Source organism: Vombatus ursinus, unplaced genomic scaffold (assembly GCF_900497805.2).
Source record: "Vombatus ursinus unplaced genomic scaffold, bare-nosed wombat genome assembly UNPS02014832.1, whole genome shotgun sequence".
Taxonomy (NCBI): Eukaryota; Metazoa; Chordata; class Mammalia; order Diprotodontia; family Vombatidae; genus Vombatus; species Vombatus ursinus.
In genome coordinates this window covers 39,994,040-40,000,039 of record NW_020954610.1, presented here as the reverse complement: position 1 = coordinate 40,000,039, position 6,000 = coordinate 39,994,040, and the positions used below count along the sequence as shown (strand labels likewise).

Sequence of the window (6,000 nt, the reverse complement as noted above, 5' to 3'; positions counted from 1 at the left end):
AGAAAGAAAGAAAGAAAGAAAGAAAGAAAGAAAGAAAGAAAGAAAGATCAACATAGACACAATGGATCCTCATTATTTGCAGATTTACAAACCTGTGAATTTACCTACTCTCTAAAATACTCCTAACACTTTCACAGTCTATATAGAAATGTACAGAGCAGTGAAAAAATGAGTCCCTCTAATGTGTATGTTCCAGCTGAGGTCAAACAAGGCAATCCCCTGCCTTCTTGTTTCAGCTTTCACACTGAAAACAAGTACCCTTATCAAGGTCCATTTAGTGCCATGTTTTTTGAATTTTTGTGCTTTTTGTTGGTGATTTTGCTTTTTAAAATGGTCCCATGGCTTAGTGCTGTCGTGCTGTCTAGTGTTCCTAAGCACAAAAAACTTGTAATGTACCTTACAGACAAAATACGTGTGTTAGGTAAGCTTCATTCAGTCATGAGTCATAACTACTGGTAGCCATGAGTTCAATGTTATTGAATTAGCAATACAATACATCCAGAAAAAGGAAGAGGAAATTCCCCAATCTAAGCATGGAGCCATTTTAGAAAGTGCTAAATTAAATGTTGTGATCAAAGGCTCCCAGGAACCTAACCCTGTACTTCTTCTAGGAAAAAAATGGTTCAGTAGTCACTAATTCAGTGTTTACAGTGACTTTATAGAACATAAGTACTGCAAATGACCAAAATGAACCGTACATATCTCTCCTTCACATGGATCCCCTTCTTTCTGTATATTCACACTTAGTCCCATGAAACAAATTGTGTTGATTGATTATTTTCCATTTTTTCAAGTAACACTGTGACTGACTGGAACATTGCTCATTCCTAAGCAAACACTCACAGGGTATCATGGCTATGTATGTGTTTCAGCAACAAACTAAAGATGTCTCATTGAAAAGACTAACAGGGGCAGCTAGGTGGCACAGTGGATAGAGCACCGGCCCTGGAGTCAGGAGGACCTGAGTTCAAATCCAGCCTCAGACACATAACACTCACTAGCTGTGTGACTCTGGGCAAGTCACTTAACCCCAATTGCCTCACCCAAAAAAAAGAGGAAGAAAGAAAAGACTAACAAAGCAGCAGAACCAAAGTTCTGTTTATGAATAGTTTATGCATAGTCTATGCATGTTTATGCATAGTATGAAATCTTAAAGACTTTAGAAAAGACCTCTAGAATATGCAAATTACTGTTCTGACCCAAGCAGATTTCAGGACCAGAGCTGATTTTAAATGACCATTCAGATTAAAAGATTATTATAATATCTGACAATTACATTATCTTAAAGTTTGTAGATTGGTTTATTTACATTATTTCATTTAATCTCTCACAACAACCCTGTGAGGTAAGTGCTACAACTATTATTAGCTCCATTTTACAGATGAGGAAACTGAGGCTGAGATGTTAAGTGACTTGTTCGGAGTCACATTGCAAGTAAATGTCTGATGTAGGAATCAAACCTCCTAACTCTAGTCTAGCACTCGACTATTTCATGCTCCTCTACAAACTAAAATGCCTACCAAGCAGCATAGGAAGCCTCTTAGAACCATCGAATGTTATAACATGGTCTCTGGGCTTTTTTTTTTTTTCAATTGGGGTTAAGTGACAGCTATGGGTCAGACAGCTAGTAAGTATCTGAGGCCAAATTTGAAATCAGGGCTTCCTGACTCTAGGGACAGCACTCTATCCACTTCACCACCGAGCTGCCACTCACCAACCCTCCACCTTTTCTTCTGGCCATTCGTAAAGGGAGAACAAGGCTATCCCTTAAAGACAGCTCAGTCAACATTCAGCCGAGATTCTTTGCTAGATGTTCCTGCTGTATGGGTATTCTTTTGCAAAAGACTCTACAATTCTCTAAATTGTAGTGACTAAAAATAGTACACTGGAAAGATCAATGGCTTTGGAGTCAGAAAACCTGGGTTTAAATCCTACCTCTTTCATTTACAACCTCAAGTTCTCAGCTTCTCAAAGTTTCATTTTCCTTACCTGTCTGTTGAGGGGGTTACACAAGATGGATCCTAAGTTCCCTTCTAGCCCCAATCTATGATCCTATGAAAATTATTTTTTGAAGTGGGGGTGAATATTCTAATTTTTTTTTTTTGGCTAGGCAGTGGAGTTAAGGGACTTGCCCAGGGTCACACAGCTAGTGAGTGTTATGTACCTGAGGCCGGATTTGAACTCAGGACCTCCTGAATTCGGGGCTGGTGCTCTATCCACTGCACCACCTAGCTGCCCCAAATATCCTGATTTTACCAGTTTCTTGTTTGGCTAGAGAATCATTTGTTGCACAATGGCAAAGATCATTTTCAAATATTTTTCTTAAATTTGCATTTTTATGTAAATAACTACAACTAGTTTAACATAACAAGACCTTCTAGCTAAAGGTAACTATGATCTAACCCCAGAAGTCTTTAATAGCATACTAGACTTGGAGTCTGGGAAATTGGTTTTCAAATCCAGCAACAGACACTACACTAAATCTGTGACTATTGGCAAGTTGCCTAACCCTTAATTTACTCATCTGTTCAATGGGAATAATATCACCTGTAGTACCTACCTCAGAGAGTTATTGTGTGACTTAATAAGATCATTTATATAAAATACTTTGAAACCTTAAAACATTATGCAAATATCTGACTTTATTATTATACATTGACAAATGTAAATTCCATTGAGAGGAACAGCTGAAAGGTAGGAAGAAAAATAACAGTAGAAACAACCAAAACTTCACAGGAGATTTAAAAACCAAGACTGGTGAGCACAATAAAAATTCATGGCCTCATATACACAAATGCACGAAGCATGAGTAATAGATAGGCTGAAGGAGAGATCCTGAGTCAAGGAGTAAATCTGATCTTACGAGTGAGATGCAATACAATGAAATTCGTGAGTAGACTAAAGCTCTAGAAGCAAAGACATACCTTATTCAAACCAGTCATTTATTGAGTACCTACTATGTGAAAGGCACTGTGCTAAGGCCTAAGGATACAAAGAGAGCAAAAGATGATCTCTATTCTCAAGGAACTCATAGTCTAATTGAGGAGACAACATGCAAACAACTGTACAAAAAAAAAAAAATATCCAGAATAAATTAGAGATAGTCATTAGAGGGGAGAAATTAGCATTAAGAAGGATCAAGAAAAGCTTCCTAGGGGCAGCTAGATGGCTCAGTGGATAGATAGAGCACTGGCCCTGAAGTCAGGAGTTCAAATCTGGTCTCAGACCAAACACTTGACACTTACTAGTTGTGTGACCCTGGGCAAGTCACTTAACCCCAATTGCCCCCCCCCCAAAAAAAGATGTTTTACCTGAGACTCAAACAAAATTACAGAGAGGGACAGAGATATGGGCTGGGTAATAGATGGATTTAAAATTGCTCCAATGACTGGCCCCAAAGTTTAGTTCTCATTGTCCTGATGCCACCTGAAAGAAAAATCTTTAGTGGATTACCTCAGGAATCTGTTGTGAGCCCTGTTCTGTTGAACATTTTTGCATTCTTAGTGTATTTACAAATGGCATAAAGCAAGGAGGGATTATGTTGGATAACATAGTCTAAAGAAGAAAAAGAAAGATCTTGACTAAATTGATGGGCCAAATACAATAAAATGAGATTTAATGTGGATACATATAAAGTCCCACACTAGGGTTCAAAAAAATTAACTTGATAACTGCAAGATGGGAGAAGCATGGCTAGGTACTAGTTCTTATGGGGAAAAAAAATAGGAAAGGGAAGGGTTTCATTAGATCATGAGCTCTACATGACTCATCAATGTCCCATAGCAGCCAAAAAAGTAAAAATAAAAATTTTTTTAAAAAATCTTAGGCTTCATTAAAAGAGGCAGAACATAGGAGACAATGGTTCAGCATCCAAACAAGGATGACCAGAACACTAAGAGGACTGAACATCATGCTTTATGAGAATTTGTTGCAAAAACCGGGGCTGTTTCACCAGGGGATGAGAAGACTTTAGGAAAGATAACATAAATACCTTTATGGATATCAATCAATAAGCCTTTCTTAAGGGCCTATTATGTGCCAGGCACTATGGATACAAACACAGAAGGAACACAGTCCCTGCCCTATAAGAAGCTTAAAATCTAGCCAAGGGAATAGAATATGTACATTATAGGTATATACAGGCACCTAGGTGGCACAGTGGATAGACTGTCGGGCCTGAAGTCATGAAGACTCATCTTAAAGCTACTTACTAGCAGTGTGATCCTGAGCAAGTCACTCAACCCTGTTTGCCTCAGTTTCCTCATCTATAAAATGAGCTGAAAAAGGAAATAGCAAGCCACTCCAGTATCTTTGCCAAGAAAACTCCAAAATGGAGTTACAAAGAGTCAGGCACAACTGAAAGGACTGAACAACAACAACAAATTTTGAAAGGAAGGCATGAGCAGCTAAAAGGTCAGGAAAGGCTTCACATAAAAGACGATGCTTGATCTGAGTCTTAAAAGAAACTAGGGATTTTACAAGGTTGAAGTATGGAAGAAGTATGTTCAGGCAAGGAGAAAGCTAGAGTAAAGACATGGTGACAAAAGATGGAGTACTAAGTATAAAGAATGGTAGGAAGACTAGTTTGGGGGCTTCTAGTATGTGTGAAGAAGAGTAATGTGTGGTAAGTTTGGAAAGGTAGGTTGGGACCAGATTGTAAAGGGCTATAAATGCGGCTAGATGGTGCAGCCCCTGGAGTCAGAAAGACCCATCTTCCTGAGTTCAAATCTGGCCTCAGACACTTACTAGCTATGTGACCCTGGGCAAGTCACTCAACCCTGTTTGCCTCGGTTTCCTCATCTGTAAAATGAGCTGGAGAAGGAAATGGCAAACCACTACAGTGTCTTTGCCAAGAAAACCCCAAATGGGGTCATGAAGAGTCAGACACAACTGAAAAACAACTGAAGCACAACATAAATGCCAAACAGAGGAGTTTGCATTTGATCTTGGAGGCAATAGGGAACCACTAGAGTTTGAATTGGGGCAGAGGAAGACCACATGTGACAATGGTCAGACTTATGCTTGGGCATCCGCATGAAAGATAGATGGGGGTGGAAGAGACCAGAGGCTGGAAGATCAAATTAGGAGTCTGCTGTGATAGCCCAAGTAAGAGTTGATGAGGTTTTGAGCTGGTGGTGGTTATGTCAGTAATGAGAAGGGGACAGTGACAAGAGATGTTATGGAGGAAGAAAGGACAAGATTTGGAAACGAATGTGAATCCTCCATGCTTCTCCAGCCTGCCACAAGACAGCAGCCATTCTCCATCCCACTTTGAAAAATTCCTGCTGAACTGCACATAGCAGAGAGCACTGAAGCATAAACTTTTACCATTGGCCTGTGAGTGATCATATTGCTCTCCTGCTAGGTTAGGGTAACTAATGGAGATGGGTAGGAGATAAGATCTTGAAAATCCAGAACATATGAAGCATAGCAGACACTTATATAGTGGCAGAAAATTATTCTTCTACTTCATTCTGTCTTATTACATACTTTACTTTTGTGCCTCAAGCAAATGCCCATGCTATTAGATTGATGATTCTTACATTGTTTGATAACAGTATGATTTACAGAATTCATTACCCAAAATAGCTCTCACTGAACCTGAGAAGAGTAACATAGGGCTCCAAAACCATAATTCTCAAAGGTTTCAAGAGCTCCATTGTTAACAAAGGTAAAGTGTAAGATAAATTTCTGCTCCTTTCTTTTTGCCCCCAATGAGACAGCTCAGAGACTCCTTGGAAAGTTCACTTAAACTGAATCACTACAGAAACGTCAGTGGAGGACCAGAAAATCTAATTGATTCAATATATGGGGTGTGTGTGTGTGTGTGTGTGTGTGTGTGTGTGTGTGTGTGTGTGTGCTACTGGATCTACCTCTATGAACTTCACCTACCCACCTATGACTGACTCTCACTGCCTATAAGCAAAGTGGGGATTAAGAGAGAGGAAAGAAAAGTAATATGCCTGTTACTAATAGGTATTTTCACCAGAACTGTTTGAG

General features: G+C 39.3%; 1 protein-coding gene across 2 annotated transcripts in view; it reads left to right on the top strand.

Annotated features, from left to right (window-relative positions):
* The window catches only part of PIP5K1B (phosphatidylinositol-4-phosphate 5-kinase type 1 beta), a 329,210-nt gene that overhangs the window by 299,175 nt on the left and 24,035 nt on the right, over positions 1 to 6,000 (top strand). The window lies entirely within an intron of this gene.